Genomic DNA, 10,411 nt, shown 5'->3' with positions numbered 1-10,411 from the left:
TCCTGCTGCCAAGTCTTCTCCTTGACCTCAGTAATGATTTATTCCCCGTCCTTGCCCTGCAGCTAGACCCCTCTAGCCAATAGCATTCCTCAGGAAATGGAGACAAAAGGCGTCTGTGACATGCAGACTTAAAGGCAATTTGTAAAACACATTCGAGCCTATTGTAACGATGCATCATTCGATTCGGAAAACAAGAGTCTGAAACCGGGTGGATTTAGGTCCAGTATCATTGTGGTGCATTGGGAAGGATCCAGCCAGGAAGGTGTGAAATTGGGGCTGTAGGTCTGGCTTAGTTACTCAGCCTCTGGACAGCCCTGGGCCAGTCCCTTCTCCCAGAGCCTTGGTTTATCTCTCTAGGGTTTTCGAAGCTATCTGCCGGCACTGAAATAGGTGGGGAGAAACCCTTACAGGATGTCAAACAGAGACTTTCTCTATCCATTTCTGCTGGGACCTCGAAGGTTGACCTCCATAAAATAGTGAGTGACAGCTCTGCAGAGCATGTGAAAAATGGCACGATCGTTTCTCCGGTCCTCAGCTTGAATGAAGGTTGGGGAGTGGACAGGGCCGGTTTCCTTGGGGAGCTTCAGTTTGCTGAGTGGTGCTCCCTGCCCACCTGCCTCCTCCATCCAGAGAGGGAGGGGGCAATGAACCCACCTGGAGAGCTTGGCCTGTGACCCTCCGGGACTTGGGGTGACCCATAGATGTGTGCCTGACTCACAATGGGGGGCATGGCTGAATGCCACCCTGGGAAAGAGAGAAGCTGTAGCCAGGACAAAGAGTCTGGGAGCTTTTATGACAGAAATAGAACTTTCTATTTTGGGTTATTTATTGAGGGCAACTGGGAACTTTATCCCCAGGTGGGAGGGGGTGCTGCCCGCAGAGCATGGGATGGGGAACGATAAGACAGAATGAAGCGGCTGGCTGTTTGCACCCTACGGGGCCAGCTCATCCACCCGATAGACGGGTCATGGGGTCATGGGCTGAACTGTGTCTCCTCGACATTTATATGTTGGAATCCTACCTGCCAGGACCTCGGAATGGAACTGTGTTTGGAGATAAAGGCTGCACAGAGGTAATTAAGGTAAAATAGGGCGTTAGCGTGGGCCCTGGGCCAATGGGGCTGGTATTCTTATGAGGAAAGAAAACGAGGACACAGGCGCACGGGGAGAGGCCATGGGAAGACCAGGAGAGGCGGTCATCTTTGGGCCCAGGAGCAAGCACCCCTGCTGACACCTGATCTCAAACACGTCTGTGTGCCAGTCTCCAGCCTGGGGCCCTTGGTCAGGGCACCCTCGCAACTCAGATGCCGGCTGGCTGCCGGCTGGGAGGACTGGGGCTTCAGGTGCCTGTCTGAAGAGCAGAGAGCCCCCAGACCCTGCAAAGGGGCTTCTCAGGTGTGAAGGGGACCAGAAATTTGTGGCTTTTCTATCTCCCCCCACCCCCGCCTCCTGAGTCAGGGCTGCATCGCCTCTCAGGCACCTGCGTCCTGGGGTCTGGAACCCTGGCGGCCCCGCTGCCTTGGGTTCAGATGTGCAGGTTGCGTGCTTTTCTCCTGGACCTCAGGCCTGGACGTCAATGTCACGGCAGGTTCGCTTGTAGATGGACGCGCCTGACCAAAACCAAAGCCAGAGGGAGCCTAGCGCCAAAGCCCTCCTCCCCGTGCCAGCAGCCCCGAGCACGGCTTTCCTGGTTCTCTTCACGCCGCTCCACCAACCTAACAAATCCGTCCGTCTGTCCTTCCTTCCTTTCTCTTGGACATGAGCTTCGGGGGCCATGCCTTTCACCTTCTTTGCCAACGCCCCTCAGGCCCTGCCTTGTTGTCTTTTTGTTGTGTCGCCCTTGGATCCCCCTGACAGCACCAGTGGGGCTGCCTGAGCCTCGTGGGGACCGCTGGGGACTTCACCCACTGTGCCTGCTGCTGCTGGAGACCCACGTGCCTCCAACCCCACCTGGTGCTTTCAAGAAACCCTTCTGCTCCTTGTCATGGTTTCCCGTAGGCTATTAAAGCCTTCCTGCCGATTCTCAAGCTTCCCACCTGCCACTTCCCACGGCTTCCCCGCAGATAACCTCCTCTCCTCCTTCACAGAGAAAGCAGGTGGCCCCGGCACCATCTTCCTCTGCTTCCTGCCTTCTCACCAGCAGACGGCTGACAGCCACTCCCGTCCTCTCCACGGCCAAAAAGAAAGCCCATCTTCCCGGATGTCTCAGACCTCATTCCGCGACTCTCACACTTTCCCCCCTGGTATCCACTCCTCCCCTGGCCTTTCAGTCTTTCTTCCTTGGATCTTCCCTTTCCTCTGACTCCTCCCCTCTTCTCTATGTCCACCTCTGGACACAGCCCCATCCTTCCTTCCCATTCACTGTGGGCAGCGTTGCGTGGGCCTTTTCCTCAGACAGGCACCATTGTTTGCCTCCTTCATGGGGTGTGTGGGGTCTTGGGGATCTGATTGTTGCTTCTCTCTCCAGCGTCACTTCTCTCCACTCACTACCTTGTGTACTCTCCCCGCTGCCAGCCCCCAGCTGCCTGTACCACGTGGGCAGCTCCTGACCTACACTTGGGAGGGCAGGGAGGGCTCCCAGAGAAAGCAGAAGTGAAGCTGGTACACGCTGTCCGCTGAGCTTCCAGCCCTGGGGGACTTACTCCCTCCACGGGTCATGCCATTCTGGGCCCACCCCTCCCGGAGCCCTTATCACACTGGGCCGTCATCTCCAGGCTGTTGTCTGGGTTTTCACAGACGGTAAGCTCCTTCAATATGGACTTTGGCCTCGATCACAGAGCTTTCCTAACAATTAGTGCACGGCCTGCCATAGGCTGAGATGGCTGTAAAAGGAAGCCATTCAGTGAACACTTTCTGCGTGTTAGCCACAGTGGGAGGTCCTCAGCCCTGGACTCATAAGGCAACATTAGCTGCTGTAACACATCGCCCTGAAATCCGGTGACTTCACACCGGAGTAACTTAGTTCCTGCTCCTACGAGGGTCAGCTGATGGGGAGTGAGGCTGGGGTCGGGGAGCTCGGTCCGTATGCTCAGGGAGCCAGGCTGAAAGACATTCTGCCATCCTGAAGACCTGAATGCCAAGGCCACTCTCTCACCAACTCCTGGTGGGTGGGCGGGGCGAGAGGGAGGATGGAGGAGCACATGAGAGGGTTTTACCAGCCAGGCTTCGACGTGTGACATTGCTCTCTCCCTAATTCTGAGTCTGGAACTTGACTTTATGACCCTGACACTATGTTAGAGGGTCTGGAAAATGGGCCCCTGCTGGGCTCCCACTCTCCGCAGCCTGCACCTTTTGCAGTCAGCCCTCAGCCACACCCCGGTCAGACTTAACCTTCCTCTAACCCTGCAAGGAAGGTAGCATAGGCCTCATTTTACAGAGAAAATGGAATCTGAAAGCTGTGAAAGGACTCACTTAACGTCACTTTACTATGTGGCAGAGCCTATGAGGCCAAGGGTGTGACTCAGCATGCCTTAGCGTTTCCATGGGAACCCAAGGCAGCAATGCTGCTTGGCGTTTCCTCCTGCTCTGGTCTCCTGCCCTGTCCTCTGGACCCCCTGTGACCTCTGCCCCAGGTGTCCCACCTCTGGCCACGGTGAGCACCATGAAGTCCCAGTTCTTTCTGGATCTTTCTCCAGGTTGTGGAAGCCCGTCATGAGTTTACCAGGTAAACTCACTCCTCGTATAGACCCAGGACTGTCTGCTCTCCGTGTCCCTGGAATCTTCTCTTCTCCGCCCAACATTCCCACTGAATCAGTACGTAAAAACACTGTAAAGGAATCAGGGACTCCGACAGCTGGAAGGGAGTTGGAGACCATCAGTTAAACCCTCTCATCTGTCAATTTGGAGAGAAAAAAAAGGATGCCTTAGACTCAGAGAATTTAAGTGACTGGTTGGAGTTTGCATGGCTGATTGTTAATAAATTGGGGACTATCAGCCACAGTCTTGACCTCTAGCCCATGGCAAGGAGAACCCTGGACTGCAATTTAGATCCCGAAGACTATGTTCTTCTTTTCTTGTGTTTTGGGAGACTGTGTGTGTGGCACGTTGCCCATGGACACCAGTGGGCGCCTGCCAAGGACAGAGCCCCGTGCTGGGCCAGGATCGGTGCTCTGTTGCTTCCCACGCTGCGGATGTGGCCATGGCCATGGAGCTGCAGAGGCAGGTGGGTGCTGGAAGCCCATCCTCTGGGGTGGACGCTGCCTGCCCTCCCGGAGGCCTCGCTGCTGGCCCGGCAGCCGGAGCCGCCCAGTGGTTCTGCAAAGAGTTCAGGAAGCAGATGGATCCAGCAGATGCGCCGCCGTGGGCCTGGGAAGGAGCCCTTCTCGTAGCCAGCGGCTGGCTTGTCTCCCGAGCCCCCACTGTGTCTGGTCAGGGTGAGTGTGGGGGGGAGAGGCCGCTGCCCCCGCTGGGCACACTGCTTCGCAATCACATTCTTCTGCCTTTTGGTTCCGGCCTCTTCTGGTCTGTTCTGCTGCTTCGCTGGGGCCAGCCACTCCTGAGAAACGGGACATGCCACGCACACACAGCTGAGGTTGGGACCATCCGACTCACATTAAACGTGTGGTTTTCCAACGGTTGCATCAGAGGAAACCAGAGAACAAAGAGAGGGGATGACTGCTTCGCAATCACATTCTTCTGCCTTTTGGTTCCGGCCTCTTCTGGTCTGTTCTGCTGCTTCGCTGGGGCCAGCCACTCCTGAGAAACGGGACATGCCACGCACACACAGCTGAGGTTGGGACCATCCGACTCACATTAAACGTGTGGTTTTCCAACGGTTGCATCAGAGGAAACCAGAGAACAAAGAGAGGGGATGACAAGAGCCTCGCGTATCCCCTGCTGTCACTCGGGGAAAACGCAGCCTGACTTACACACAAGTGACACCTCGAGGCTCTCTCTCCCTCTGGGCTTCAGAAAAGGATGTTTCTGAGCAACTGTGGGCTTACTTTTCTCTGGCTGCTGCTGCTGCTCCTTTTCCGGGGTGTCCCATTCTCGGCCACCTCCTGTCGGGTGGCCTCAGGCTTCAGTTGCCACAAGCTCCAGTCTGTCAGCCTGGCTAGGGTCTCACCCACGGGGCCCTCACCCACCTCAGCACCACACCGCAGCCACGGTCATCCTTCTCAATTGTCTGACCACGTCGCCATCCTGCTTGAAGCCCTTTGATGACCACCCATTGCTCTTGAATAATGCCGGCTCCTCGCCACGACAGCCCTTGGCTTTGACTTGCTGCCTACTCCCCTCTGCTGTAGTGACTCAGGCCTTTGCTCCCACAGCTCCCTTTGCCTGGATCCTCTGTCCTCCTCCAGTTCTCAGCTTCTATATCACCTCCTTCATGAGCCTTTCCTGACCAGCTGTGTCCCCACCAGAATTAGAGCGAGTGGCAGGCTCTCCCCTCCATACACCAATTGTTTCATTACCCACAATGCCCGGTCAACCCCATCTGTGCACGGTCAGTCTGCCTGATGGTCCGGGACTTCCTGAAGGCTGGGTCAGCTCCGTCTCAGGGACGCCTGGCACAGATCACGCCTTCGGTGCATGTTTGTTGAGTTGGTCAGAGAATGAGAACGGATCTCACATGAGATGGTTTTGAGTCCCCTCCCTCGCCCCTGCCTGCCTTTGCCTCAGGCAGTGACAGCTGCAGGGCCCGCAGGCCAGAGCCCCGGGTCAGAGAAACAACTGTCTTGTGTTCTCTCCAAAAACGAGGATTGCAACATCCGCATGGCCTCCAGTCCGGGGCTGTGGGAGGAGGCCACGCGGGGTCATGGTGGGGGCGGGAGACAGGGGGACCCTGGGCCCGAGTGGGTGCTGAGAGAGAGCCCAGGCCCAGCCCCCTGCTGAGACTGGCTGCAGGAGCTCTCTGAGGGAAGGCTGCGGCCCTCAGCTCCCTTCCCACGTTTCTCTTTGCCTCTCTATCCGGTTCTGTCTCAGTCCTTTCTTGTCCCTTGGGAGCCAGCACCGGCACCAGCACCAAAACATATTTACAAAACATCAGCCTGGGTTATTTTTTGTGCATCATCCTGCTCCAAGGACATTCAAAGGACCTTCCAACTGGAAAGCCCAGAGCCTTGGAGGGTGGCGCCACCTGGTGGCCACGTGTAGTTAATGCTCTCAGCCTGCAGGAAACGGAGCAGTAGGCCCCCTCCACCCAGGGCACTGGCTGGGTGACTGCAGGGTCTCTCTAGTCCTGGTGGAGGCTCAGGATAGACCCTGCTGTCCCTGAGACATCTGCTAATTGGAGGCAGGGCTGAGTGTGTGTGGCCATGAGTGGAAGAAGCAGCCGGACTCTTCATGTGGGCCCTGACGGGGCAAGGACGCTGGAATCTGAGAGCTGAAGGGGTTTAGAGATCAACCGAGTCCCACTCACTCACTTCTCAGATGGACAACCTGAAGTCCCGGGAAGGGGAGTCTTGCAATAAATGAGCTGAAGAGTCAGGACAAAAACCCAGGTTTCTGGCCTCCTTGTCTGACATTCATCCACTCTAGTACATGAGAACAGCTCACTGTGAAGCTTGTGTTGTTTTTTTTTTAATCTGAAAGTCTATTTTAGAGAAAAAGATAGTCAACCTCCACTCCAGTCTGAATTTCCTTCCTCTTTTCTAAACGCCTATCAATGGAATCCAACTCTCGTCTTCCTTCCTCCAGCAAGTCTTCCCTGAACGCCCGGAAATCTCCCACCTGACACCCCACAGACAGCCAGTCATTCATTCAATATTTACAGAGGACCTGACCTAGACACTGTGGTACAGTGTCCTACAGGGATGGAGGAATGGATGGATGGAGGGAGGGAGAGACAGATGATAGATAGGTAGGTAGATAGATAGATTATGGATAGATCATTTCAGGCACTAATAAGTGCTATGAAGAAGATAAATAGGGCACTATGATAAAGAATGACTTTGGAGACAACCTTAGTTAGGGTGATCAGGGGATCGGTTCTGAAGACGGCTCAGCTGCAAAGGAGGATGAGGAGGAGGAAAGGAATTCCAAGCAATGGGAACAGTAAGTGCAAAGGCCTTGAGTCTGGGATAAGATTGGCAGGTCCAGGGCCCAGAGAAGACCAGAGAGGGTAAGCTCATGGACAAGGATGGTGATATCAGGGGAGCATGCGGAGGCCGGGTCTAGGAGGGAGTTGGGTTTGTATGATGCCTGCAATGGGAAGTCATTACAGGGTTTAAGCAAGAAAGTGTCACTAAGCCTTATTCCCCCTCATGTGATTCTCCTGTGCATTAAGGCTTGAGGACTCCTCTTGAACACCTCATTGCCACTAGAATTATTTCCTCACCCACCAAGCTGGAGCAGGTCTCTCCTCTGGGCCCCAGTGCTAACATCTTCATGTTCTTGTCATTGTGCCTACTACCTATTTATGAGAATAAATGGTTTGTGTGTCTTTCTACTTTACCAGAATGTTGATACCATATGTAGGGAGACAGGGATAGAGTCTAGATCTGAAGCAGACTGCCTACGTGCCAGTGTGGCTTTAGGAGATTCATTCAATGTCTCTATGCCTCAGTTACCATGTCTGCAAAACGGAGACAATAGTACATATTGCATGGGATTGTTGTTACGATTACACAGTATGTGTGATTCATGAAATTGGCACAGGAAGTAACCACTCTATGTCCTTTGAGGTTTTCCACTGAGAAGGTCTGACAAGTAATGTTTTTATATGAAAAATTTTACAACTTCCTTCTGGGAAGAAATTAGAATTCCTGGTAAAATGGTGAAGTGATTTTCTAGTAATCTATAATAATAAAGGGTAATATGCTAATTAGACTGGACGTCCTTCCGGACGACCTTCCGGACGACCTTCCCGACGAAGCCAGGGCTGCGAGGGAAGCCCGGGTCCCAGGTGCCAGAGGGAAGCTGGTGCCAGCAGCTGGGGGAAAAAAGGCCTACTCTTGCACAATTTTCGTGCATTGGGCCTCTAGTCTTTAATAAGACTATGATTCTAATGATCTTTCACCAGGAATATATTTTTCTTGCATCTAATTTAATAATAATATCTGACTATGTAGATTTTCCCAATAAAATGTCCCCACCAATGTGGAAGCTATCAAGAGGGCTGTTAGAGATTTCTACCTTCACAGCAAGTTCCTTCAAAAAAAACCAAAAACTATAGAGCTGAAGAGTTTGAAAACTATTTTAAACAAATATTAACCTTGTCCTAAGGCTCTCTCCAAATCCTGTGGTGGTGTGGGGGGGGAAGGTTGGGGGATTATAGAATATTTTTCCATTGATTTTTAGAGAGAGTCGAAGGGAAAGGGAGAGACACATAGATTGGTTGCCTCCCACATGCACCCTGACCAGGGTGGGAAGTCTGCAACAGAGGTATGTGCCCTGGACCAGAATCAAATCTGGGACCCTTCAGTCCACAGGCTGACACTCTATCCATTGAGCCAAACCGGCTAGGGCCAAATCCTGTTGATGCAATGTGCTTTCAACTCCAAGCAGAATGATATAGTCATTTGTTGTACCGACAGAACTAACCTCCATTTTGTTTTTGAGAAATGCATCAGTTATTTACTAACAGGAATATAAAGAACAGAGAGAAGAGGAGGAAATAGAAGAGACAGGCTAGGAAAGGGAAAGGGAAAGGGAAGGAGAACTTATTTCTGCTCACAGAGCTTTGCCACCCTTTTTGCAGGCAGAGAACAGAGGGACTGACTGGAGTGAGCCAGGAGAGAAGGAGTAAGAAACCAGAGAAACCGATAAAACAAAGATAAGAACTTCTGCCTTCTAGGTTTGTTCAGACACGTGCTTGAAAGTCTATTGTCAACTCCACTGCACTACCTCTTACTCACTCATGTTGACTAACAGAATAATCAAATCAACAAATCAGCCTTTTTTCTTCATTCATACTTCCGCCAGCCCAGCCCTCCAACCCCACTACCTTAAACCTGTCCCTGAACACCCTCCTTCCGTAGTCTCCCATTCCATAAGCAAAGCGCTCCAAATGCCTATGGCGTCAGAACCAAATGCACACCAAAACCCACCTTCATCAATGTCCTACAAGTTAGCCCCTGACCTTGCAGGATGCCCAAGCCTTAGGTCAGGTATGAACAGTGAATGAGTCAAAGGAAGTTACAGCTCCTAAGAAAGGACGGTGACTCTCAGGCAGGCCTAGAAAGTGCTCTGAGATGACATTAAAGGGTCACATGGCCTTTATTTTGTAAGGTTTGAAAATGTACTTTACACATATCACTCTTATTAGACTAATTCCTGTAATGCTTTAGGTCTTCCAATAAATATTAACTTGAAACTGGACATTAAGCATTCAATGGCCGACTAAATGTAAACTGTCTGATCCTAGACAAACAGAGAACTTAATTTTTAGAAGGTGTGTGAATCTAATTAGCTATCATACTTAGGCCTCCTGGGGCCACCTGCATATGTAAGTGATACTGCCAGGTGTCCTGTTGGTGGCTTGAATCAATTAGTGAACTTTATTAAAGCTGACTATAATTAATTACACAATTTTGAAATGTTCAAGTCTAAGTTCACTAAAATTACATCATGAAATTGGGGCATTTGCAAGATTTCTGGCAGGAGGGAAACAAGCGTGAATAATGACTCAATATTAAAACTGGTATATATGCGCACAATAAAACCGGACCCTTTAGTTTACTGTTGCCACTGAAAGTGCCCTAAGATTGCACACAAATGGATTGCTGAACAGACGTTCACTACTACAGTCTAAAAAACAAGCCTCCTATGGGACTATGTACACGGATATTGACTGCTCAATACATATAAGCTAATTGTCCATTCAGGAGGATGGGACCACCATGACCCAACACTGGTACGTTATCTGGGCTCAGCCACAGTAGACGCCTGAGCATGACTCCCGAAGGCCAGAACTGGCATGTACAAAAACGTGGTTCACATAAAATAACTGGGAACTGAAGCTGCCTCTTGCCTCAAGTCCCCTTCTCCAGTCTAAGTTGTTATCATAAGTTATATCTGAGATAAAACACCGAGGAAATCCAATAGAGTTTCTCAGCATCCGTATCAGTGATGTATTGCCACCATAATGCTGTGTAACAAAATGCCTCGAAGGTCAGAGTCTTAAAATAACATCCGCTTGTTACTGCTCGTGAATCTGCAGGTTGGTGAAGTGGTTTAGTAAGCTTGTTTGGGCTGTTCCTCTAGCTTACACTAAGGCTCACTCACATATCCAGTGGGTGACAGGCTAGTGTAGGATGACCTTGGCTTGAATGACTGTTCTGTTCCACCAACAGGTTCTTATGATGCTCTCAGGGGAGAGGGAGAGAGAGAGAGAGAGAGAGAGAGAGAGAGAGAGAGAGAGAGAGAGAGCGCTGAGGTCTCTCGAGGTTTAGGCTCAGAAGCGGCACAGTATCACTTTTCCAACATTCTACTGACACTGATCAGTGCAGATTTAAGGGGGGGGGGGGGGG

The sequence above is a fragment of the Myotis davidii genome, unplaced genomic scaffold (assembly GCF_000327345.1).
Source record: "Myotis davidii unplaced genomic scaffold, ASM32734v1 scaffold238, whole genome shotgun sequence".
NCBI lineage: Eukaryota > Metazoa > Chordata > Mammalia > Chiroptera > Vespertilionidae > Myotis > Myotis davidii.
Note: the sequence above shows the minus strand (reverse complement) of the source record.